The sequence below is a fragment of the Bombyx mandarina genome, chromosome 15 (assembly GCF_030267445.1).
Source record: "Bombyx mandarina strain Sakado chromosome 15, ASM3026744v2".
Taxonomy (NCBI): domain Eukaryota; kingdom Metazoa; phylum Arthropoda; class Insecta; order Lepidoptera; family Bombycidae; genus Bombyx; species Bombyx mandarina.
The window spans coordinates 6,212,041-6,240,029 of NC_143221.1; the positions used below are offsets into that span (position 1 = coordinate 6,212,041).

At 43.0% G+C, this 27,989-nt stretch overlaps 1 protein-coding gene and 1 long non-coding RNA gene across 2 annotated transcripts in view; one reads left to right on the top strand and one right to left on the bottom strand.

Moving 5' to 3' along the window:
• The window catches only part of LOC114247148 (kynurenine formamidase), a 28,440-nt gene extending 16,195 nt beyond the window's left edge, over nt 1-12,245 (bottom strand). The window contains exon 1 of the mRNA XM_028180014.2: nt 12,079-12,245. The gene's annotated coding sequence lies outside the window, so the exon portion shown is untranslated. The remainder of the gene's footprint in view (nt 1-12,078) is intronic.
• Nucleotides 12,246-26,575: 14,330 nt separating this feature from the next.
• On the top strand, nt 26,576-27,939 carry LOC149501439 (uncharacterized). Its single transcript, XR_016324280.1, has 2 exons — nt 26,576-26,882; nt 27,770-27,939. It is a non-coding gene; the product is annotated as an uncharacterized LOC149501439 (long non-coding RNA).
• The last annotated feature ends 50 nt before the right edge of the window (nt 27,940-27,989 follow it).

Here is a 27,989-nt window from a genome sequence, read left to right on the forward strand (position 1 = left end):
GAAGCCCGTCTAGATGGCGCCGGTTAGAATAGGTTATCCCAAGGAATACCCGCTGGATCAGAACCAGCGTGGGTCGAGGATAGCCGGCGCAGTTTTACCTGCGTTAAATTTTTAATTCAGAATGAATGAGACTTATCACATATTCTCTAGATAATAAAGTTTTTGTGTTACACTCGGGTTTATAAATTATCAGTCGATTCATATTAGCAAACAAGCTGTATTTATGAAATCAGATGTTTGTTCCGGTTTATGTTATTTACCGTGATAAAAAGTATCTAATCTGTCAATCCAGGTTATACAAAATCTTTATCGTGGTTTTACCCAACGTGACTGAGTAATAATGACGGCAGCTTAAATGTCTTCTTTTGTCCCCCTCGTCTGACCCCGACCTGGGATATGATTACCCTTAGATTAAGGAGAGGTCTCAATTCCGACCCCCGGCTCCATGACGACGACTTATTACGGAGAGAGTGCTTTCATTTATGGTAACATCATCGTCATCACTTGAAATCATTTTTAAGAATAAACGCTTAGAAGTTAGTATTACACTTTAATGAAATTAAATGAGGTTAGAATCGTAGCAAGAGTCATTTAACAGACTTTCAACTAATGTGTGAAATTACACTAGACGTTAGTAATTGTATCGATACATATAATGTTACAGTTGATATTTCACACCATCATTCCGATAGAGGCACCCGTCACGTGCGGACGTGCTCATCGTCCACTCGATCGCCCGGTCTTTGTTCGCCCGGCTTTTGTTAGCCCGGCCATTGTTCGCGCGGCCTGTGTTCGTGATACATCTGCCGACCAAGTGTGTTTCCTGGAAGCTTTTATTTGTTTTGTTTTAGTTATTTTTGTGTTCGTGGAACATTTGCCGACAAAGTGTTTTCCTGCAAGTATTTATTTGTTTTGCTTCTTTTTGTAATTTCTGTTTTGTTGTGCTTTTTCGTTGTCCTGTAGTAATCGCGCCGCATTGCCACCTGTGTTCAATAGAACCGCTCAGGTCCGAGAAGTTGGGGCCTCGCCGCAAGGCGAGTGTTTTCAAGACCCGGGGCCGCCCCACCTGGGTACTCAGCGATCATGGACGCTGTATTCGTGGAATTCCTCCGACTTCGTCACCCACAGCTCGCCTCAGAGTTTCTGGCTTTCAAGGCCAATCACACTGCGAGCTCTCTCGAAGACTCCGCCGTGCTCGCTGCTCCTGCGTCGCCTGTACCTGCGTGCAAAGCGTCTACATCGAGCACCGCAGCCTCCGTCGTGCCTGCCGTTCCCGCGTCGCCTATACTGGCGAGTAAAACTACTGCGTCGTCCGCCGTGGCCACCGTTCCAGCAGCGCGATCATCCGCGGCCTCCGTCGCGCCCTCCAAAACTCCTGCTTGTAGGTCACCTGCGCCCGCCTCCTCGTCCTCCGACTCTGACTCGGAGATGGAGGTCGACCTCGCCCCCGCCTCATCGACGGATGGATTCACCCTGGTACAAAAGGGTAAGAAGCGTGCCGCGGAGTCTCGAGCTCTCGCGGCCGCTAAAATTAGCAAAGCCGCGAACGCGTCGCGCCCCCGCCCTTAGACTCCTGTTGCGCCTCCAGCCCGTGCCACTCCGTCGCCGCGACCGGTGGCGCAATCTAAAACTCAGACCCCTCCCCCGGTTATCCTTCAAGAGAAGGCAGCTTGGGACCGAGTTTCCCTGGCCCTTAAGGCCAAAAATATTAATTTTGCCAGCGCCCGTAATCTCGCCAACGGGATTCAAATAAAAGTAACGACGCCCGACGACCATAGGGCCCTCTCAAGTTACCTCCGAAAGGAGCGTATAAGTTTCCACACTTATACGCTCCAGGAGGAGCGCGAACTCCGCGTTGTCATACGTGGAATCCCGAAGGAGCTAGATGCCGATCTCGTCAAGGCAGATCTGATAGAACAAGGCCTACCAGTAAATTCCGTGCACCGCATGCACACCGGCCGCGGTAGGGAGCCATACAATATGGTTTTAGTCGCCCTCCAGCCTACCCCCGAGGGTAAGCAAATTTTTAACATTCGGACCGTCTGTAGGCTCTCCGGTATTGCCGTCGAAGTCCCCCATAAAAAAGGCACTCCTAGTCAGTGCCATAACTGCCAACTGTACGGGCACTCTTCCCGTAACTGTCACGCGCGCCCCCGATGTGTTAAGTGTTTGGGCGATCACGCCACGGCCCTCTGCGCTCGCGACCAAAAAACCGCGACGGAACCGCCTAGCTGTGTCCTGTGCCGAACACAAGGTCACCCCGCGAACTACCGTGGATGCCCCCGAGCTCCAAAAATAAATCGCCGCGTCGCCCGTCAAAACCGCCTCCGAGCTTCCGGCCCAGACATCAAAGCCACGGTACCCTCTGTGCCGAAGGCTAAGCCTGCTTTCGTGCCGGCGTCGGTGCCCAGCGTCTCGGCTTGGGCTAAACCGTTGCCGTACACGAACACGGCTATAACTCTCTCCCCCGCGACTCGTCCCACCCCCGCGATACGTCCCTCCCCCGCGACCTGCCCTCCGACCGCGTCCGAAAATCTCGCTCTAGCGATCGACTTTTTTCAGTCGATCAACTTTGAGCGTGTTAACGCTTTGGGTGACGCCATTCGCGCCGCCTCCACTGCACAACATTTCATCGCCGTTGTGCAAGAATACGCTGACGTATACGCGTCGTTAAATACGTACGTCCTCCCCTCACTCCGCCGGTAATCAATGGCGTACATTAGTAGAATAAAACCCTTATCGGTAACAATTGGATTTTTTAACGCTTACGGTCTCGCAAATCAACGTGATCAGGTTTGTGATTTTTTGCGTGACCATCAAATTGACATTTTCTTAGTGCAGGAGACCCTACTTAAGCCCGCGCGCCGTGACCCTAAAATCGCGAACTATAACATGGTCAGGAACGACAGGCTCTCTGCCCGTGGTGGTGGTACCGTTATTTACTATAGAAGAGCCCTGCATTGCGTCCCGCTCGATCCTCCGGCGCTCGCTAATATCGAAGCATCAGTGTGCCGAATCTCACTGACGGGACACGCGCCGATCGTTATCGCGTCCGTTTATCTTCCACCGGATAAGATCGTTCTAAGCAGTGATATTGAGGCGCTGCTCGGTATGGGGAGCTCTGTCATTCTGGCGGGCGACCTAAATTGTAAACACATCAGGTGGAACTCACACACCACAACCCCGAATGGCAGGCGGCTTGACGCGTTAGTCGATGATCTCGCCTTCGATATCGTCGCTCCGTTAACCCCGACTCACTACCCGCTAAATATCGCGCATCGCCCGGATATACTCGACATAGCGTTATTAAAAAACGTAACTCTGCGCTTACACTCGATCGAAGTAGTTTCAGAGTTAGATTCAGACCACCGTCCCGTCGTCATGAAGCTCGGTCGCGCTCCCGATTCCGTTCCCGTCACGAGGACTGTGGTGGATTGGCACACGCTGGGCATCAGCCTTTCTGAATCTGATCCACCATCGCTCCCGTTTAACCCGGACTCTACCCCGTCTTCTCAGGATACCGCTGAAGCCATAGACATCTTAACATCACACATCACCTCGACATTAGATAGGTCATCGAAACAAGTTGTAGCGGAGGACTTCCTTCACCGCTTCAAATTGTCCGACGATATTAGGGAACTCCTTAGAGCTAAGAACGCCTCGATACGCGCCTACGACAGGTATCCTACCGCGGAAAATCGTATTCGAATGCGTGCCCTACAACGCGACGTAAAGTCTCGCATCGCCGAAGTCCGAGATGCCAGATGGTCTGATTTCTTAGAAGGACTCGCGCCCTCCCAAAGGTCTTACTACCGCTTAGCTCGTACTCTCAAATCGGATACGGTAGTAACTATGCCCCCCCTCGTAGGCCCCTCAGGCCGACTCGCGGCCTTTGATGATGACGAAAAAGCAGAGCTGCTGGCCGATACATTGCAAACCCAGTGCACGCCCAGCACTCAATCCGTGGACCCTGTTCATGTAGAATTAGTAGACAGTGAGGTAGAACGCAGAGCCTCCTTGCCACCCTCGGATGCGTTACCACCCGTCACCTCGATGGAAGTTAAAGACTTGATCAAAGACCTACGTCCTCGCAAGGCTCCCGGTTCCGACGGTATATCTAACCGCGTTATTAAACTTCTACCCGTCCAACTCATCGTGATGTTGGCATCTATTTTCAATGCCGCTATGGCGAACTGTATCTTTCCCGCGGTGTGGAAAGAAGCGGACGTTATCGGCATACATAAACCCGGTAAACCAAAAAATCATCCGACGAGCTACCGCCCGATTAGCCTCCTCATGTCTCTAGGCAAACTGTATGAGCGTCTGCTCTACAAACGCCTCAGAGACTTCGTCTCATCCAAGGGCATTCTCATCGATGAACAATTCGGATTCCGTACAAATCACTCATGCGTTCAACAGGTGCACCGCCTCACGGAGCACATTCTTGTGGGGCTTAATCGACCAAAACCGTTATACACGGGAGCTCTCTTCTTCGACGTCGCAAAAGCGTTCGACAAAGTCTGGCACAATGGTTTGATTTTCAAACTATTCAACATGGGCGTGCCGGATAGTCTCGTGCTCATCATACGGGACTTCTTGTCGAACCGCTCTTTTCGATATCGAGTCGAGGGAACCCGCTCCTCCCCACGATCTCTCACAGCTGGAGTCCCGCAAGGCTCTGTCCTCTCACCCCTCTTATTTAGCTTATTCGTCAACGATATTGCCCGGTCGCCGCCGACCCATTTAGCTTTATTCGCCGACGACACGACTGTTTACTATTCTAGTAGAAATAAGTCCCTAATCGCGAAGAAGCTTCAGAGCGCAGCCCTAGCCCTAGGACAGTGGTTCCGAAAATGGCGCATAGACATCAACCCAGCGAAAAGTACTGCGGTGCTATTTCAGAGGGGAAGCTCCACACGGATTTCCTCCCGGATTAGGAGGAGGAATCTCACACCCCCGATTACTCTCTTTAGACAACCCATACCCTGGGCCAGGAAGGTCAAGTACCTGGGCGTTACCCTGGATGCATCGATGACATTCCGCCCGCATATAAAATCAGTCCGTGACCGTGCCGCGTTTATTCTCGGTAGACTCTACCCCATGATCTGTAAGCGGAGTAAAATGTCCCTTCGGAACAAGGTGACACTTTACAAAACTTGCATAAGGCCCGTCATGACTTACGCGAGTGTGGTGTTCGCTCACGCGGCCCGCACACACATAGACACCCTCCAATCCCTACAATCCCGCTTTTGCAGGTTAGCTGTCGGCGCTCCGTGGTTCGTGAGGAACGTTGACCTACACGACGACCTGGGCCTCGAATCAATTCGGAAATACATGAAGTCAGCGTCGGAACGATACTTCGATAAGGCTATGCGTCATGATAATCGCCTTATCGTTGCCGCCGCTGACTACTCTCCGAATCCTGATCATGCAGGAGCCAGTCACCGTCGACGCCCTAGACACGTCCTTACGGATCCATCAGATCCTATAACCTTTGCATTAGATGCCTTCAGCTCTAATACTAGGGGCAGGCTTAGGGACCCCGGTAACCGTACTCGTCGAACTCGACAAAGAGGTCGACGTGCAACCTAACCCATGCATCAGCCCGCTGAGTTTCTCGCCGGATCTTCTCAGCGGGTCGCGATTCCGATCCGGTAGTAGATTCATTCGCGAAACAATTGCTCTTGAGTTGTTAGGTCTCCTTCGGAGGCGCTCGGGCAGTTGTTAGCAAATCCCACCCCTCTTGGCTGAGCCTTTGCTCGCCCACCTGTCCTGGTGAAACTGGAAAGGCCTTCGGGCCACCAGTAAACGTTCAATCATAAAAAAAAAATTTAAAAAAATTTCACACCATATTTACATTATGGAGTAACACTAGAGAGCTTTAAATATTTTGTAAGATATAAAATTATAAAAAAATATTTCTGTCTCAAAATCAAATCTGTTTCAAACAATTAAAGATAAATACTACTATTTATATTTACTTAACAACTAGCGGCCCGCTCCGGCTCCGCTCGGGTCTTTAACAAAAATTTCAACAATATTTGACGTTGTTTTATTTTTTTTAAATAAAAGAATACTTTTTGTAGCATAACTATAATAGTTAAACATATGCCTTTTTGTAAATAATAATGTGTTCTACAAAGTAGAAGTACATTATTTCATTCTATCATCAATAGTTTTCGCAGGGCACGCGATGTAAAGAATATTTTAGGTCATTTTTTTTACACCTTGGGTTACATTATTTGAGTTTTAGTAAGCATCCTTAATTTTTTTTCAAAAGTTCAAAAAAATTTCAGTAAATTCGGAGCCTATTCAATACAAACAAATAAATAAATATTTCCTCTTTATAATATTAGTATAGATATATGTAGACGCGTTCTAATTCAGTAAACCGATTTTCGATTTGGGAAACTTTTTGCCTATTTCTGGCGCGAAGCAGTCAGGCGTTCTGGTTTGAACGGTGCGCAGCCGTTAGTTATACAATACAATTGAAATTTTACCCTCATACCTCAAAATGAGTGTCGGCGTTAGAATCGAATAAACGATTTTTTTTTTTTTTTTTTATATAAAATAACAGACATTTATTGTTAACAAAAAGTCAAATCAAAATAATTTAACATAAATCAACTCACACAGTAGAACAGATCTTCCAATGCGCTTGAAGGAGGCACAGTTCCCAAGATACTGGCTACGTTGCCTCGTTGGACAGCCAGACTCACTCTCTGTGCAAAGTACCTACCAGCCAGCCTTAGCATCACGTGTAACCTCCTTCAAGCGTTTGGAGATTTCTGTTAAAAAAATTCTTTGCTTCACGATTTGTTAAATTTCTGGAATCTTATAGTTTGTTATATATTTTTTCAACAAAATATTTTAATACAATTTGATATACATTGTACCAATTTGTTGTAAATGCAGCACGGCTGTAACTTACGAGACAGGCTCAGTAAGCGTCGGGGTTAATGTTTTAAAATAATCATGCACAATCAATCATAGGTTCAATCGCATATAGTACCAAAAACGGATGAAGTAAAAGGAACATCAAAAGATGAGACAGAAAAGTCCCATCCAATGGCACGTTCCAAGCCATATATGGACTTATAACCCAGGGAGGGTGGACGTCAGACTGGGTCGGTCGTAATATATTTAAAATTTGAATGCAGCATGATAAAAGGACATGCTGCGCTGACTCCACATAATGTAAGGGTAAGGACAAGAAGAAAAAGAAGCGTTCAATATAAAACGCAGCTGTGTCTACGTCATTTACAATAAAGACAATTTACAAAAAAGGCAAGGATGTACATTTGTTTTCGCAGATTCTACTTAGTAGTATCGGTATTAGAATAAGATTAGTTTGACATCGTTTTTCCAAATTTAATTCTCTTTATCGTCCAAACAACCTTAAGCTTTCGATAAATCCGAATCCATCAATCTTCCTTATCGCTTCTCTCATTCTTGCTTTCCACATAGACCCGCAGCAGTGTTCCGGGTAGTACGAATTTGGTTCATTGAGTTTGAGGATCTCCCGATTAAATTCTTAACGAAAATCCGTTCACAAGGTACAGCAGTAGTATATTAAAATGTAAATTTCTGACGAATACAACGAGTAAGAAGTGACTAATAGATTTTTGATAAAAATGTTCCTATAATATCCAAATTTTTATTCAGAACGTTCTTGCCGAGGAGTATTCTTACGTCACAAGAGTAGCATACTTAATTTTTAATTGAACTCTTTTTACAATTCTTGTTGTGATTGGACCCATTTGTGCAGTCCAAGCTCTATAATTCTCTATGGTTATAGTAAGACAGCAACTCAGGTGTGAGCAATAATGCATCATATAATACTATACCATTCATAAATAACATTTTTAATGAATTGGTTTGGTCTAAGTAATAAAGTCGTACTTATTTTTCCGCAGTTTGTTCAAGGAAATAATTAAATTTGATCTCGTAACGACCGGAAAACTTAATAAATTTACTCTTTTAAAGCACCGATAAAAATATTTTAGGGTTAAGTGCCTTTTGAAGCTTAAGCAGCTAAAATTCTGTCGCCCCTAAAAACTTACTACTAGCTTTAAGTCCAGGAATTGTGAACCTAAATCTGCTATTGTCTTAAAATTAGTGTTTTGTTTCATTTGCTAACAGATAAAAAAAGTTCATTAGTATTAATACATGCAAAAAATCTCACGTGTAACTAGATTTTCACACATTATGGTACTTAAAATTAATTTTCTGTTAATAATGCTCTTTTTGAACGGTTGTAAATTGTATGTATTGTATATTTGTTGTATCTACAGTATCTAAGTATTATCATGAGAAGAAGGTTTTGCATTATCAGTGTACACAAATACATAATTTAAACTTGTACACTGTAGGTTTAATTTAATGAACGTGGTATTTAATAGATATTTCTATTTATAATTAGATATTATGTTTGTTTTTTTTATTGCTTGGATGGGTAGACGAGCTCACAGCCCACCTGGTGTTAAGTGGTTACTGGAGCCCATAGACATCTACAACGTAAATGCGCCACCCACCTTGAGATATAAGTTCTAAGGTCTCAGTACCACCCTTCGAACCGAAACGCATTACTGCTTCACGGCGGAAATAGGCGGGGCGGTGGTACCTACCCGTGCGGAATCCCAAGAGGTCCTACCACCAGTGATTACGCAAATTATAATTTTTTTAATTATAATTAATAATTGTTTATTAATGAGTTACACTAAAAATCTTTGTCTCTAATTGACACAGCTGAGAAATCCAAGTTTCTCAATAAATATATATACAGCAGTTTCCAGTATTTCACATGTTGGTTGACGACTCAAGGTGATTACCGCCACCTACCTTGAGTCAAAACGTCGAATTAATTGAATTGTATAATGGATGTGCCACCGCTTAGACTAGTACGTTCGACTGCTTTGCTTTAGAAATGAGTCGTCTATTATCAAAGGTGGCAATCTGTGCATTTGGACAAAAAAATGTTATTGATATGTCAATACAGATTGATTTCAATATAATCGTCTCCTTCAAAGAATACGGTTCAAAACCTGCATTAAATAAAAGTTAATACTTAACCTGTTATTTATCTAAGATGTCGTTCAGAAGAGTTTTGTGACTGCCAATGGAATACAAAGTCAATAATTCGTTTTTCTGATTTACCAATAATTGTCCAAAAGTCACATTGCCGGCTTTGATAATAGTCGACTCAAATATACTAACTACTTCGCCTGCACCAGTATAATGTTGTACGCAGTTTATATTTCAATGTCAATTTGAAAGTGCGATAAACTTTAGCCTTCATTCGAACGAAAAAACGGCCTAAAATTTTTGTCTATATTTTCGTTCTCGTCGAGACAAACTGCCTGAGTAACAAAAACTATTTAAAGTATCGATCGATTCAGAATTTTTGTTTAGATATTTCATTCACTGAACTTGGACTAAATGTAACAAATTTATTGTGAAATTATAAAAATTATGTTCTTCAAAATCAACAAAGTTTGTATGTATCTTTTGAAAATAGAAATAATGTAGGTATTACTGGTGGTAGTACCTCTTGTGAGTCCGCACGGGTAGGTACCACCACCCTGCCTATTTCTAACGTGAAGCAGTAATGCGTTTCGGTTTGAAGGGTGGGGGTAGCCGTTGTAACTAACTATACTGAGAACTTAGAACTTATATCTCAAGGTGGGTGGCGCATTTACGTTGTAGATGTCTATGGGCTCCAGTAACCACTTAACACCAGGTGGGCTGTGAGCTCGTCCAACCATCTAAGCAATAAAAAAATAAATAAAAAGGTACGGAAACATAATATTGTGTAATGTATTACGTATTCATATCTTTTATTTTTACTGTGTAATAAGATTACTATAGTGATTGTTTGTTATCGATAAAACTTAATGAGCGTAAAAAATTGCATACATATTTGCCTCGAAGGTATTTATTTATTGGTAACATTGTTTTGCGGTCGACACGTGTGGACGACACATTTTACCTGCATTTAATAATTGATTAATACTAATTAACGACGCATCCAAATGATGGAATATACGAAAGGCTACGTCAAAAAATAAGTTAAAAGTCTAAAGAAAGGCTATGTAAAAAAAATAAGTTAAAGTCTAAAAAGCTCTTTAGAGGACTCGCGTATCAAATATTTGTACGTGCCTTTGCTTATCATTCTTGGATTAGGATAAGAGGGCAGGTGCCGAGTTAGACAAGGCATATCACCGAACGCGTTCGTTTTAAATAAAATATCACTTCAAAGGTAAAGTCGTGTGAGGATGATGTATACGCGCATGGATGGGCGTATAATATTTAGTTTTGTTCATAGTACTGAAGCTCAGAAACACAAGGGCCCACTGAGTTTCTCGTCGTGGGTCTTCTGAGTGGATCGCGATTCCGATCCGGCGATAGATTCTGCGAAGCACTGCTCTTGCTAGGGCTAGTATTAGCAAATTCTCTCAGGTTGAGCCCATGAGCTCATCTACGCGTCCGGACGTAGCTGGTATAGCCTCTTAGGTTACCAGCGAATAGGTAGGAAAAAAACCCCCACCATAACGTGAATTTCGGCACAGTGTGCTCAGTGCGAGTTTTTTAACGTTCTCGATAGCGTAAAAGTTAGCCCAATTTTGTATGCAGTCGCAGCGCCCCTAGCGGCAAACGTAGGCAAATTTTTTTTTTTTTTTTTTTCCTACCTATGCTGATAGCCTTGAGAGGCTATTTCAGCTTCACCCTATCGTTTGTAGGTGAGCTCGCGGGGCTCAACCGGAGAGTTGATAACACTGACCCTAGCAAGAGCAGTGCTTCGCAGAATCTACCACCGGATCGGAAACGCGACCCACTGAGAAGATCCGGCGAGAAACTCAGTGGGCTGTGTCTATGGGTTAGTTCGCTCGTCGATCCCGTCGCTTGCGACGAAGGGCTCGACGAGCGAACTAACCGGACGGTGACCGGTTGTAGGCAAACGCTCGATCTCCATACAAATCTGAGCTAACTTTTACGCAATCGAGAACGTTAAAAAACTCGCGCTAAGCTCACAGACCTTAAGACATAGCGTCGAAGTCTCAATAGTATCGTATAATAGTTGTTCTAACCTTAAAGTACTTCGTCGTGAGCTCCGACTGACGGTCTTAAAAAAATAATTGCACATCGTGCTTTTATTATTTAATAAATACAATAATTTACGTAATAAATAAACACGTTAGATATATGTATGTATCATCAGTCAGACCTACAGGTGGTGTTTGAAGTTCGTTGTATTAATAATTATAAAACGATATTCAAGTCTCATTTTTCATATTTATGTCTGTGTAGATAATTTTTAAATACTGTTTTTGATAAGTGCATTCGAATCACTCCAGAACGGCTGTACTGATTTGGGATTTTTTTACGTTCGTATAATTATATTAAAGAAAGAAAAATATAGAAAGATTGCCCGTAAAATTTGGAAAATACTATAACAACAAAGAAATGTAATTAAATTTCAACAAGATTTTTTGCTGTCGCTAGTGTTCTATCCAGATTTTTGCCTATTTCCTCTTCCTTCATCCAGATTATTATCACTAAATAATAAATATGTCTAATAACAAAACATAAAAAAATTAATGTTTTATTGCATTACATTTTACTTTACGTTTTACGGTGCACAATAAAGTGAAAAGGCCTCATGCCTCAACGAGGTGATGGCAATGAGCTGCGGTAACAATTTAAGGGCAGTGGTGTGCTTAGGGCGAGTTTTTTAACGTTCTCGATAGCGTAAAAGTTAACTCAAATTTGTATGGAGTTGGAACGTTTGCCTACGTTTGGCGCTGGGACGCTGTTCCAACTGCTTACAAATTTGCGTTAACTTTTACGCTATCGAGAACGTTAAAAAACTCACTCAAAGCACACAAATGATCCTATTTAATTCCAGGAGAACTCGTTGACCCATCGCATTAATTACATAAAAACACACACACACACACAAATTTAAAATATATTTAACGAACTTTATTTTAAATATTAAATTTTCTTACTCACACAGATAAACAACGAAAATAATTATACAAAGAACGCATTTAAAATAAAACAAACAAATCAACCTACCTTTCAAAGTACTCAAAGGTTAAAAAACATATAAAATTGAAGGTCCAATCTTGTTTATAAACAAGCCCGGGTCGGTCGTGCGCGTGCTCACTTCAAACTCTTGTAAAACGCACGGCAGACAGCCACAGACTGTACAGATTGACTACTGGTAGTCCAATGCGCTTGAAATCTCATTTCGCTTTGTTATAAATCGTTAAAACCGATGTCTTTTTGTTTGTTTATTATTGTATTAACGTTCGAGAGCAGAGTTAAAATTTGTTAGCTCGTAGAATAATTTTAAAAGCAATTTATTTAAGAAGGAATCTATGTACATATAATAATATTGAAGGTTTTACTGTGCTAAAAAATTTTTTTTTATTGCTTAGGTGGGTGGACGAGCTCACAGCCCACGTACTGTTAAGTGGTTACTGGAGCCCATAGACATCTACAACGCAAATGCGCCACCCACCTTGAGACATAAGTTCTAAGGTCTCAGTATAGTTACAACGGCTGCCCCACCCTTCAAACCGAAACGCATCACTGCTTCACGGCGGAAATAGGCAGGGCGGTGGTACCTACCCGTGCGGACTCACAAGAGGTCCTACCACCAGTAAAACATAATATGTAATTAAATTTTACGCAATGATGCAATGTCAATTTTGAAGATATTTGTAATTACAGATTTTAACAGAAGTCCATGCTAATACGCCATTGATAATATCTTTAGTACGAACATTCATGAAAACTATTCGAGACATAAATATAACACATGTACATCAGGTACACGTGAAATGGATTAAATATAAGTACGTACTTAAATGTTATAAGTAAGTACGCGTTGGAAATTAGAGAATTAAAAATATACATGTATCACGCAACACAAGACACGTATGATAATTGCAATATACATTTAGCTCGTTCATATTCGTTGCGTAGATAACGCGGTTTATTTATGTCAATATATATGTAGTTATTACAAAACAACGTATTAAGTTCTTTTTTTTTTTTTTTATTGCTTAGATATGTGTACGAGCTCACAGCCCACCTGGTGTTAAGTGGTTACTGGAGCCCATAGACATCTACAACGCAAATGCGCCACCCACCTCGAGACACAAGTTCGAAGGTCTCAGTATAGTTACAACGGCCACCCCACCCTTCGAACCGAAACGCATTACTGCTTCACGGCGGAAATAGGCGGGGTGGTGGTACCTACCCGTGCGGACTCCCAAGAGGTCCTACCACCAGTGATATCACCTTATTACATTATTGATTGAAGCTGTACAATAGAGATGTCCTGTTAACTATGTATGATTCTTATTAGTTTATACGGTATATTTTGCTGATTCTCTCATGTATGTAAGTGTGCTTCTAAAAAATATTTATGTAGTAATTTAAAAAAACCTTATCATTAGTACATTAGGAACGCTACTCTTGCGTGCCGTAAAATAATATATTTTATTCAAACTCCAGAAGAAACAACACTTCTTGTATATATATACGTTGACAAATTATTTAGTTACGATCCGTTGAATCCAAAAAGGTTAGTCCAAATTTTTGAAAAATTAAAACAAGACGCATGTAAGGGGTCATAACACAAATATATCCCCGTCATGACTTACGCGAGTGTGGTGTGCGCTTACGCGGCCCGCACACACATAGACACCCTCCAATCCCTACAATCCCGCTTTTTCAGGTTAGCTGTCGGGGCTCCGTGGTTCGTGAGGAACGTTGACCTACACGACGACCTGGGCCTCGAATCAATTCGGAAATACATGAAGTCAGCGTCGGAACGATACTTCGATAAGGCTATGCGTCATGATAATCGCCTTATCGTAGCCGCCGCTGACTACTCCCCGAATCCTGATCATGCAGGAGCCAGTCACCGTCGACGCCCTAGACACGTCCTTACGGATCCATCAGATCCAATAACCTTTGCACTAGACGTCTTCAGCTCTAGGAGCAGGCTTAGGGACCTCGGTAACCGTACTCGTCGAACTCGACAAAGAGTTCGCCGTGCAACCTAACCCATGAATCAGCTCGCTGAGTTTCTCGCCGGATCTTCTCAGCGGGTCGCGATTCCGATCCGGTAGTAGATTCATTCGCGAAGCAGCTACTCTTGAGTTGTTAGGTCTCCTTCGGAGGCGCTCGGGCAGCTGTTAGCAAATCCCACCCCTCCTGGCTGAGCCTTTGCTCGCCCACCTGTCCTGGTGAAACTGGAAAGGCCTCCGGGCCACCAGTAATCCTTCAATCATAAAAAAAAAAAAAAAAAAAACACAAATATTATTAAAGTGAGACGTCATTACGTTATCAAAATCCTGTGCGTGTTTTTAATAAGTACATATTAATATCAACAGAGCCTTGAATATTTTTTTAGAATCACGGTCACAATGAACAAGTTCACCACTCTGACCATATAGTTTTTTTTATCGATTATTTTTGTCAGTATCAGGAATTATTTATACCGCCGATTACCGCTTGATTTAATTTTCGGGTTTAGTTTGAATACGACTTGTATTGAATTGGCTGTTAGTTTATTGTTTACTGTAACAATCGAATGCTTAATGTCAATTAATAACGTTGGTTCAAAATGGAGTGATGTCATTCAGATACTTTGAAAATATGTAGATATAATAATTTTATTAGCATCGATTAAGAATAATGTACGACTACTGGATTCAGTCAATTGTAACACTGTGGAGGTTGATAAGAATATCATTGAAAGTTCATATTATATTATATCTCCAAGCAGATTATCTTCTTGTATTGTATAGATTTGAAGAAACCGATATAGATTTCAAGATACCTTGTTAATATATGATTTTACAGTTGCATTGACGTCCTTCAGAGCATAATCTCCGATAATGTTATTGTGGTAAATATTTTTTTTATAGCTTAGATGGGTAGACGAACTCACAGGCCACCTGGTGTTAAGTGGTTACTGGAGCCCATAGTCATCTACAACGCAAATGCGCCACCCACCTTGAGACATAAGTTCTAAGGTCTCAGTATAGTTACAACGGTTGCCCCACCCTTCAAACCGAAACGCATCACTGCTTCACGGCAGAAACAGGCAGGGCGGTGGTACCTACCCGCGCGGACTCACAAGAGGGTGTACCACCAGTAGAGCAGAGCATCTAAGCAGAGAAGCAGAGAAGTTGTCGGATCAACTATATACATATGTGTGTGTAATCCTCAGATGTTTTATAGCTACAAGTCATTAACAGTCAAATGATCAGACAGATACCATCATTTAAATTTCTATTTATATCGAGGAACATGTCAGTTACAGCGTCCTGTTGAATGTTCCTGACCTGATCCACTCTCAGTGCGATTGGGAGCTTCCGGTACTAACGCCACCAGAAACCAGAGCGTCAGTAACGAGGCTCATCGAAGAGCTTGCCATCACACTTAGCCCATAACTTCAGTCCGCTGAGTTTCTCGCCGGATCTTCTCAGCGGGTCGCTATGCCGACCTAGTAGTAGATGAATTCGCAACGCAGCTGCCCTTGAGTTCTTAGGACTCCTTCGGATTGTTATTAAAAGAACCCCACCTGTCCCCCCAACAAACCCTGCATAAAAATGTATGTTAAAGTTTTCTAACTAGCAGCATTAAATGTCAATCAAGATAATAAAGACAAGTTTGTTAAAATAATATAACAAGTCCCATGAAGATTGTGCACTCGCAATCATAGCAAATATGTTGCATATGGTTACAACCTGAACAAATAAATGGATAAAAATAGCATGTTTGATATGTGTATGTGTACATGCGTAGGTATTAATACAAAGATTTTGATATGTGTACATACATAGGTATTAATTAAATTACATTATGAAGAGTAAAATTCTTGATACATACCGTCTACTAGTTTAAAATTGAGTAACCCATAATACTTCTTACGAAAAAAAATATGAATGCGTACGTGCTTTGAGTCACTGAGGCAATAAACCTCCATTTCCCAAACATTTTAGATAAAACAGATTGAATTGAACGTGTCATAGGGAATGTATACTATAACAAAAAACAAAAAAAATTTATACTAGCTGACCCGGCAGACTCGTAGTGCCTCAATCGATAAATAAAAGGCCTAAGCTTTTGTATAAAATAAACTTTGAACAACCAAAAGTAATCCTTCCGACGGGGGACACATCAAAGGAAAAACAAAATAGTTATTTTTATTTAATTCCGAGCATTTTCATATTTATCTACCTTTTAAACCTTCTCTGGACTTCCACAAATAATTTAAGACCAAAATTAGCCAAATCGATCCAGCCGCTCTCGAGTTTTAGCGAGACTAATGAACAGCAATTAATTTATATATATATATATATTTAGATAGATAGATAGATAGATGTCAGTCCTAATACAACAGAACAGTGATGCATGCATAGTGTTTTTTTTATGATTGAAGGATTACTGCCCGGAGGCGTTTCCAGTTTCACCAGGAGGTGCAAACCATGGTGAGCAAAGGCTCAGCCGGGAGGGGTGGAATTAGCTAACAGTTGCCCGAGCGCCTCCGAAGGTTCACGGGGCCCGGAGAGCGCCGCCTCAGGGGGCCCACCTCGTGATCGGAGGCGTTCGCGTTGAGATTGAGGCGACCGGGTTGCGGTACCTCGGTCTCGTACTGGACGGTCGTTGGAGCTTCCGCGCTCACTTTGAAAGATTAGGTCCCCGACTGATGGCAGCCGCCGGCTCGCTGAGTCGGCTGTTGCCGAACGTCGGGGGGCCTGACGTGGTAGTGCGCCGCCTCTACACGGGGGTGGTGCGGTCGATGGCACTGTACGGGGCTCCCGTGTGGTGCCACGCCCTGACCCGCGACAACGTCGCGACGTTGCGACGGCCACAGCGGGCGATTGCGGTCAGGGCGATTCGCGGGTACCGCACCGTCTCGTTCGAGGCGGCGTGCGTGCTCGCCGGGACGCCCCCCTGGGACCTGGAGGCGGAGGCGCTCGCTGCGGATTACGCGTGGCGATGCGATCTTCGCTCCAGGGGGGAGCCGCGTCCTGGCGCGGCGGAAGTTCGAGCGCGGAAGCTTCAATCTCGGTGTGCCGTGCTCGAGGCGTGGTCTCGCCGCCTGGCGGACCCCGCCTACGGGTGACGGACCGTCGAGGCGATCCGCCCGGTCCTCTCGGACTGGGTGAATCGCAACCGAGGATGTCTCACCTTCCGAGCGACGCAGGTGCTCACGGGACACGACTGTTTCGGTCGCTACCTGCACCTCGTCGCCCGGAGGGAGCCGACGCCGAAGTGCCACCACTGCAGTGGCTGCAACGAGGACACGGCGGAGCACACGCTCGCATACTGCCCCGCTTTCGCGGAGCAGCGCCGCGTCCTCGTTGCAAAAATAGGACCGGACTTGTCGCTTCCGACCGTCGTGGCTACGATGCTCGGCAGCGACGAGTCCTGCCAGGCGATGCTCGACTTCTGCGAGTCCACCATCTCGCAGACGGAGGCGGCGGAACGGGAGAGGGAGAGCTCTTCTTCCCTCTCGGCGCCGTGCCGCCGCCGTCGGGCCGGGGGTCGGAGGAGGGCGTTTGTCCAGCTCCAGCCCCTATGAGGAGGCAGTCTCCTCCCGGTGATGGTCACGGGGCGACCTAAGGGGGTTGAGGCTGCGCCGCACGCTACCGTCACTCTAGCGCGCTGGCACCAGGAGGACGTGACGGCGCATCGGCGGCTGCGGACTGCGATGCGGTCCGCATTTTCGTCGTCGCTGTCGTCGCCGAACATACTGTTGAAGAGCAACCCGGTCGGCGGTGTATCGCGTTCCGACCCGGCAGGCTGGTTCTGGCCCAGCGGGGTATCCCGGAACACCAGCGGCACCGCCTGGGCGGCCTGGTAGGGCCGCCGTACGCGGAGACCGACGTCGTTGGTCGTCGACTATCGCCTCGACGACCCGTCGGTCGGGCGTCCTCGGGGTGGCGCCGCGTGTCTGGTTGTAGTGTTGACCGCGGGAACCCCCCTACTCTGAACGGGTTCTGACCCCGGACGGAGATCGGACGTCGGGTGTAAGAGTGCAGGGGAGTCGTTTAGTGGGTGGGCCCTAAAATCCTTGGGCCCGCGATCTGCTTTCAACACCTGCAGATCGTTGAGTCTGACATACCTCGCGCGCCCCCTAGGCGCGGGGACCTCGTAGGAGGGTCGGCCCCCGGCCCGAAAAAAAAAAAAAAATCGCCTCCGAAGGAGAACTAACAACTCAAGAGCAGTTGCTTCGCAAATAAATCTACAACCGCATCGGTATCGACACCTCTTTTTCTTCTTGCCCTTGTCCGTACATTATGTGGGGTCAGCGCAGCATGTTCTGATCGTGGAATCTGGTGGATCCGTAAGGACGTGTCTAAGGCGTCGACGGTGACTGGCTTCTGCGTGATTAGGATTCGGGGAGTAGACAGGGGCGGCAACGATGAAGCGATTATCATGACGCATATCCTTATCGAAGTAACGTTCTGACGCTGACTTCATGTGTTTTTGGATTGATTCAAGGCTCAGGTCAGGATTCAAGTCGACGTTCTTCACGAACCACTGAGCTCCAACGGCTAACCTGCAAAGATGGGATTGTAGGATTGGAGAGTGTCTATGCGTGTGCGGGCCGCGTGCGTGAACATCGCACTCGCGTAAATCACGACGGGCCTTGTGCAAGTTTAGCGTAGATTCTGCCGAGAATAAACGGGGCACGGTCGTAGACTGTTTTTATATGTGGGCGACATGGCATGGGTTGGCCGAAAAAGGTAATCGGGCGTTTTAGGAGGCTAATCCGAGAGGATATCCGTGTGTAACTTCCTCTTTCAAATAGCACCGCCGCTGAACTGATGTTTATGCGCAATTTTCGGAACCATTGTACTAAGGTTACGGCTGCGCTCTGGAGTTTTCTCGCGATTAGGGACTTGTTTCTACTCGAGTAGTAAACGGTCGTGTCGTCGGCGAATAAGGCTAGCTGGGTCGGCGGCGACCGGAGATTGTTGTTAATAAGTAAACTAAATAGCAGCGGAGAGAAGAAGGAGGCTTGCGGGACTCCCGCCGTGAGCGGTCACGGCAAGGAGCGGGCTCCCTCGACTCGATATCGAAAAGAGTGGTTCGACAAGAAGTCCTGTATGATGAGCACGAGACTGTCCGGCAGGCCCATGTTGAATAATTTGAAAATCCAGACAGATTGTGCCAGACTTAGTCGAACCCTTTTGCGACGTCGAAGAAGAGAGTTCCCATGTATAACGGTTTTTATCGGTTAAACCTGTTGTACGCATGAGTGATTTGCGCGAAATCCGAATTATTCATCGATGAGAATATCCTTCGATGAGACGAAGTCTCTGGGGCGATTGTAGAGCAGACGCTCATACAGTTTGCCGGTAACTTGTCGCATGATTTTTTAGTTTACGGGATTTATGTATTTACTGGTAGTATGATTTACTGGTGGTAGGACGTCTTGTGAGTCCGCACGGGTAGGTGCTACAACCCTGCCTATTTCTGCCGTGAAGCAATAATGAGTTTCGGTTTGAAGAGCGGGGCGCCCGTTGTACTGTTACAAGTGAGACCTTAGAACTCATGTCTCAAGTTGGGTGGCGGCATTTACGTTGTAGATGTCTATGGACTCCGGTAACCACTCAACATCATGGGAGCCGTGAGCTCATCCACATATCCAAGCAATAAAAAAATGTATACCGATAACGTCCGCTTTTTTCCACATCGCGGAAAAGATCATGCATAATTTGTTTAAGAGTTTAGAGATGCTAATGTAATATAATACATAATATGTATCGAAATGCAGTAATTTTTAAATTTCGTGTTTGTTTTGGTAATTGAAACATGATATAGTTTTTTTTTTGAAGAAGTACTTTATCATAGTACCATCGACGAACGACTGGTGGTGCCCATGTAATTTCAAGAATCGTGTGTATTTCACAATAGTCACAATTTAGTCGGTATTCATTGATTACGTATGTGACAATAGATTGAGTCCTTTATATAAGATGATATTATGAAAAATCAATACGCCGAAAACGTGTTCTTATTGCCTTAATACGCAGACGAGAATACGGTCCATCTGATGCGAGTGGTCATCCATTTTATTTTTTAACTAAGCTGATGGTCTAGAGACCATATCAGCGTAACGCTAACTAGTAGGAGCTCACGGGGCTCAAACCTGCTGATGTTGCTAACACGAACCCTAGCAAGAGGCGTGCTTCGCAGAATCTACCATCGAATCGGAAACGCGACCCACTGAGAAGATCCGGCGAGAAACTCAGTGGGCTGTGTCTGTGGGTTAATTTACTCACCGAGCCCTTTGTTGCAAGCGACGGGTTCGACGAGAACGATGACCGGTGCTTGGGGTAACTAAAAGCACCGTTAGTGGATCGGGAGGATCCGAAATGACGTGTTTTGGGCGACGTCGACTGTTTACCATTTGGTCCGCAGGATCGGCTATGTAGTTTCCGGCGGTCACGATGAGAGGATTCTCATATTGTGCCGCTTTATCGAAGTGGTCATCCATCGATCACCTCTCATGGACTTCGTGAATGCTAGAGCACACAGGTGAACCACTGCCTTGAGGATGCAATCTTTTCAAAATGTAAAAATTTAAATATTTCAATACGATTGATAAATGAACTCAATTACTTACTGACTTACCGGCTCTTGCGGTATTAATCACCAAATTGATTAATTACTAAGAGTTGTATTGAAATACTTTTCGGGGTATTTTCACTAATGGGTTTTTAATAATCTTAACCAATTCAATGAGTGATAATGGTTTAACGATAGGACTTTGGGTATCTGTGTTTTGTGGCGTATGTTTTTATTTTATTTACTAACTGTTTAAATGGATGGACGAGCATACGGCCCTCCTGGTGTTAAGTGGTTACCGAAGCCCATAGATATTAATAACAACGTAAATGCCGCCACCTAACCTGAGACATGAGTTCTAAATCTCAGTTTTTTATAGTACAAGTAGCCCTTCCAACCAAAACGCACAACTGCTTCACGACAGAAATAGGAATGGCGGTGGTTACTCCCCGTACTGGCTCACCATTAATAATGCAAATTATATTTTTTGCTGCTTTGATTTATATTATACGACGTTTGTCCTACACCGTGGAAGTCGTTCATGAATATTTGTTAAGTACGTATTTCATTACAAAAATTGCTACCCGCCTGCGGAATTCGAACACTAGCGCAGTCGCATCGCTCGATACGAATGCATCAGGCGTCTTGTCCTTTAGGCCACGACGATTACAAAACATTCCATGCACCAAAAGAGATAACAATTTGTGAAATCGTTTGAGACGAACCTACATAACTCTGTTTTACCATCGTCACCGGAATAAGAGTTAAAAACGCTATGCTCTGAGATAGTGCCTTTTTTTATTGCTTGGATAGGTGGACGAGCTCACAGCCCACCTGGTGTTAAGTGGTTACTGGAGCCCATGGACATCTCCAACGTAAATGCACCACCCACCTTGAGATATAAGTTCTAAGATCTCAGCATAATTACAACGGCTGCCCCACCCTTCAAACCGAAACGCAACACGCTTCACGGCAGAAATAGGCAGGGCGGTGGTACCTACCCGCGCGGACGCACAAAAGGTCCTACCACCAGTAAAGAACCTTCGAATGTGCTCAAACAACAACTCAAAACAGAGTTAATAGAATTGTGTAATATTTTTGAATTACGCATTAGGAGCTGATTGGTAAAAATCGTATTATCACTAAAGAAAGTATTTTGCATAATCAATTTCAGTGCTGAAATAAATTATAAATTATCAATTTGATTGTAAATAGCGAAACTCTAATTATTATTTTTAATTCTAAATCATTCATCCCAGTATCTAAGAAGTTTTGCCTAGAAACTAGAATCATTGAAAACTTACATCATTGACAAGTTATCAATATTTACTTTAATAGTAAGTCAAGTGCATTAATTACAAAACAAAGCGCGATACAACTAACAATAATTCTAGTTTATGTTATCTGTAGGTAATGAATATTAATTAATTATTTTCAGACACATTTTAACTTCGTTATTGTAATTGTAATATTGTTCAAGGTCCGTTTTTTATAAAATGGAGCAAGCTATTGTAACAAGGTGAACATTAAAATGATTATTTGGAATCTAAATTACCATAACTTACTTGACTTTAAGTTGGTATTTAAAAAAATGTGTGAGCTGTATTTTAATGTTTTTTATTCAACAAAATTCAAATGAAATTTAAAATGGTCTATTGAATTCTTAGATGGAGAAACCTTCGATAGTCAAAGTTTATTTTGAACACGTCTAACATACATTTTACATTATTTTTCAGCGATGCTGGTAATTTTAAGCTATATGCGTTGTTAGCTGTAAATATAACAGGAGCCGTCGGTTGTATATGTTTAACCATTCTTCTGGTTCTATCTGCACTTGGTTAGTTATTTTATAATGTTTTTTATTTATCAAATCTGCTATATTTCCTTACAGATTGCAGCGTTTCAGTGATGTTTATCATGTCCCATACATAATTTGGTGCATCACGGGCATACTGAAGTTATGGTCTCATTACAAGAAATTTTATTGATTCTTATTTTGATCGATACGAAAATCAAATCCTTATCCAACTATAACCGCTGAGCTATCACGCAATTTTCATCTCCTTTTACAGCGGAATTATTGACTATGTACTCGACTTCCATAATGAAAATAACCATTAATTTACGTCACTTAAAATTCAACACGAACAAATAAAAGTGTCCACGTTCAACACCCCAATATTATTTTCTTCTATAAATACTAAAAATACGAGACGAAACCTTGTGGTATAATAGTTATTCACTAACCTCGAGTTGACTCAACCTCCCTAGTGAAGATATAGAGCCCTCTTTTTTTCCTACCTATTCTAGCGAGCTCGAGTGGTTGTACTAGTAGATTTACCGAGCGCGTAGGTTAGCTCACGGGGCTCTAACCAGAGGACGTTGCTAACACTAGCCCTAGAAAGAGCAGTGCTTCGCAGAACCTACCACCGGATTGGAAGCGCGGTCCACTGAGAAGATCCTGTGAGAAACTCCGTAGGCTCTGTCTATGGGCTAGTTTACTCGCCGAACTTTTCATCGCAAGCGACGGGTTCGACGAGAAAAAAGAACAGCGATGAAAGCAAAGAACTAGCGAACGATCAAAGACATTTTATAGCACTGATCGACTATACAATGTAACTTCAAAACAAGGCAGGATGTGAATTATTGTATTTATTTTGTGTTTTGTTTCACCAAAAGTATTACATATAATATTATGTACAATAGAGGTTATTGTTAGCTCTTTGCAGAATTGGGTTCTGAATTATAATAGCTTTCATTTATACTCTAAACAAAGGACAGCAGTTGCTATTTGTTATGTTACAAAGTACGTTCTAGATTCGAAGAATTGCATGCTATGCTGTTATCAATTTGTGCCGTTTCTGCGTCAAAGAACATTGTTAACTGACTCATTGTTGAATAATAATTATTTTGAATTACATTTCATAAGTACGCAATAATCATAATTATAGAAAGTGTACTTTTACAAAAATGATGGGTATGTATATTTTATGGTTCATGCTACACAGACAGAGTTAAGTCATAAATAAATACGAACTACATGATTATGTATACGTCAGCAATAAAATTAGTTTCTAATAGGTGTGTGCTTACTGCTCTTTCAATATATTCATATTTGAAATAAATAATTGGAATGTTCCTTCAAACTTGAATTAGAAGGTCACAGAAGTAATTGTAACACTTTATTTTGTGTTATATTTACGGTGTCACGCGTGCCGACCTAAAAATAAAACAGCTTTTAAGACTAATCACAAAAAATCGTTCAGTACTCCTTTTTTGTTCGATAATCGAAGTGAAAAAACACGAATAGATCAACAGAAAATGTAAATCGGTAATTTGTGATCCAAACGCATTAACCTAAATTTTTTTTCTCAATACTCTGACTGTACTGGTATCATGATTTATCTAGAAGTTAAGAGCCAAATAGTAAGTGAACCAGTGGCTTAAACAGACCCGTCACCCGTGCTCTTTACAATTTAAATATAAGTATTGCAAGCGTTCAAGTTTTATCTCACGTAAACCCACTTCATCTCATTCATGTTCATGGTTCCCAGACATCCAGATTTGGAAACGTACCAGGTCGAGAGATTGGAAACTGCGACCTATCGCATGGAGCCGCACTGCGAAATACATGTCTAGGAGTGCCTTTATTTTGTCACAATTTAACGAATATGTAAACTTGTTAAATACTCTTTTTTTTATTGCTTAGATGGTTAGCTTAGTGGAGGAGCTCATAGCCCACCTGGTGTTAAGTGGTTACTGGAGCCCATAGACATCTACAACGTAAATGCGTCACCCACCTTGAGATATAAGTTCTAAGATCTCCGTATAGTTACAACGGCTGCCCCACCCTTCAAACCGAAACGCATTACTGCTTCACGGCAGAAATAAGCAGGGCGGTGGTACCTACCCGCGCGGACTCACAAGAGGTCCTACCACCATTAATTACGCAAATTATAATTTTGCGGGTTTCACTTTTATTACACGATGTTATTCCTTCACCGTGGACGTCAATCGTGAACATTTGTTGACGTAATTCATTAGAAAAGTTGGTACCCGCCCGGGATTCAAACACAGGTGCATCGCTCAACACGAATGCACCGGACGTCTTATCTCTTAGGCCACGACGACTTCGAAACATACATGTGACACTTAAGTTAAATACCTTGAGACACGTGATACAAGTCTCAGGTGTATTACGACTGTGCCACCTTTAAAACCGAAACGCATTACTGTTTTTAGTAGGAATACTAAAAGTTTAGTTTAGTTTAAGCTTTAGTAGAAAGATGGGAACTGAGTCCACTATGGTCAATTGTACTCGAAACGCTTCGAACCGCCATACCTGGAAGCGCATTGCCTGGAGGGCGGACCTTAGGAGCATGGGCGATCTAATGGGTGCTTCTGTTTTTTTTTATTGCTTAGATGTGTGGACGAGCTCACAGCCCACCTGGTGTTAAGTGGTTACTGGAGCCCATAGACATCTACAACGTAAATGCGCCACCCACCTTGAGATATAAGTTCTAAGATCTCAGTATAGTTACAACAGCTGCCCTACCCTTCAGAGCGAAACGCATTACTGCTTCACGGCAGAAATAGGCAGGGCGGTGGTACCTATCCGTGCGGACTTACAAGAGGTCCTACCACCAGTAAATCGCCACCACATCGCCAGCGCAACCACGATCGCTCTGACAAGAGTGTCCCACTGAGAAGAGAAGAGAGTAGAAATACGCAGGGTACCTAGCTACCCATGCAGACCTTACAATACACGCTATCACACTGTGATACTATCCCAAATTAAATAACAGAAATATATTATCTGTTGCTCTTTGTTCGTTAGGTGTGATTTTCGAAGAACCGGACATTGCACCTATTATATTGCAATTTATCGAAAAATATGAAAATTCAACACTAGCACTGAACGAAGATCTCGAAATTAATTGGCTTTGGGCTTTAATGGAATTTTGATGCAGATTGTCGCTTAAAAATAAACTTTTATTATTTCATTCTTTTGTGTTCTTGTATCTCAAAACAATATTGACACTAGTGTTATAACACAATTAACCACTTTGACAACTCTTTTCTTTTCTTTTTTTTCTTACCTATGTTGATAGCCTTGAGAGGCTATTTCAGCTTCACCCTAAAGTGTAAGTGAGCTCACGAAGCTCAAACCGGCTAGGGCCAGTGCTAACAACATTTCCTTCCCTGGCCTTCGCAGAATCTACCACCGGATCGGAAACGCGACCAACTGAGAAGATCCGGCGAGAAACTCAGTGGGCTGTGTCTATGGGTTAATTTACTCGTCGAGCCCTTCGTCGCAAGCGACTGGTTCGGCGAGAACGGTGACCGGTGCTTGAGGCAACTAAAAGCACCCTTAATCGATCGGGAGAATCCGTAATGACGTGTTTAGGGCGACGTCGACTGTTTACCATTCGGTCCACAGGATCGGGTATGTAGTGACAACTCCACAATGCTTCAGTCCACGATACCTTCCACGCAGCCGAGGATAGACTGAGCGTACCAGAGGATAGCGTACCAGAGGCCACGACCCTCGGCACCGAGGTCTATCGACTCAAAGAGGAAGAACAAGATTTGACAAGGTGAACAATGACACACATATTGAGGCATGAGCTCGAAATCTTATATTACTGACCAAAATAGACAGTGTTATATACAAATTAAAATAATAATAATAATAATAAATAAATAAATATTTACTAACAATCACGCCACGTTAACTGGTCCCGTGCTAAGTTCGTAAAGAACTTGTGTTACAGGTACCAGAGAACGGAAAAAAATGTAAGATTTTTATTATACACATACACATATTTAATATACATCCATAACCCTGGAAAAGACAATTGATATTTATCATAAAATATCTTCCCTTGGCGGGATCCGAACCCGCGACCCCCTTGTGTAGTTTCCATGTCACTTACCACTACACCAGACGGCAAGAAATAATAAAGATAACATGAGTTAAATATAAAATTCAAAACCTAAAGTATTGCAATGCGAAAATCGATCGCACATTCCGTAATAATTAACAATAATGACGTCGGAACCAAAATGGAATTGCTTTATTAGTTTCATATCGCACGTTAAGTGAATTCATCCTGATAAACCATCCAGCTCTGAATTGAAACAATACGATAACCCGTGTGCGAGCCACTTCATAACTAAATGAGCATCGTAGAATTAAGTTGAGTTTTTGTTTCGACGAACGAAAATGTTTTGGATTTTTCTCTTCATTCTCGTGTTTATCACTTTAGCAGGTAACATTAAAAATGCATTCTTAATAATACAATAATTGTTGGTCTGCCCATAGCATTACGTTTTTTTTTTTTTTTTTTTTTTCCCTACCTATGCTGATAGCCTTGAGAGGCTATTTCAGCTTCACCCTAACGTTAGTAGGTGAGCTCGCGGGGCTCAACCGGAGAGTTGCTAACACTGACCCTAGCAAGAGCAGTGCTTCGCAGAATCTACCACCGGATCGGAAACGCGACCCACTGAGAAGATCCGGCGAGAAACTCAGTGGGCTGATCATTACGTATGAATCGATACTGAAAGGAAAATAATTTACTTCTGTCGTCACGACCACGTCTATTGAAAATAGCTTCTAAATTCCGTTTATTCGGCAGAATTGAACAAACCCGTTGCTTATGAGCGAGACAACCCCTATAGTTTTTCAACTGTGATACGGTGAGGGGTGTTCAAATTTAATTTTCATTTAGTTTCTTGCGCATAACCATCTAAAGTCTACCAACTTATAATTAAAGTAGCTAAATTCACCAGAAACATATTTTGTTTGGTAACATTAAGGACATTCTTTGTCATGCATTTTTCAGCACGTGCGCGAACGTTGTCCTTATGAGTCGATAAGTCGGACCGGTAGATAAGCATTTGTGCTTCATACAAGACCTGGTCAGTCGAAAGCAGCGTAGATGCCCCGGGAAACACATACAAATTGAACATGGATCCACGTTGCTAAAAAATCTTCTGGTCCGTATGTTAATGACAATGGCACATTAAAATTAGAGAGTATCCTCAGTGTGACATTTTGTCACATAGTAGTAGACAGTAAACTTCTAATCGTTAGGGGCGTTTTCGTTTTGTTATTCCGGTTAAATCAGTTAAGAGTATTCGAATTGCTTTGTTCCAGCCTCGCCAGGGCCAATGAAAGACCGCATTGAACACGGGAGAAATTCTGCGCCAAATTTCACTGGAATCATGCAGAACATATTCGAAGCATCTATTTTTACTATCCTTATATGTGGAATATTGATTGGTATGTTTGTGTGTCTGATTAAAATACATTAATCCTTTATTATTGTTATGACTTTTCTTTTCGGTATGACCGTGAAATTGAAAACTGCGATAGA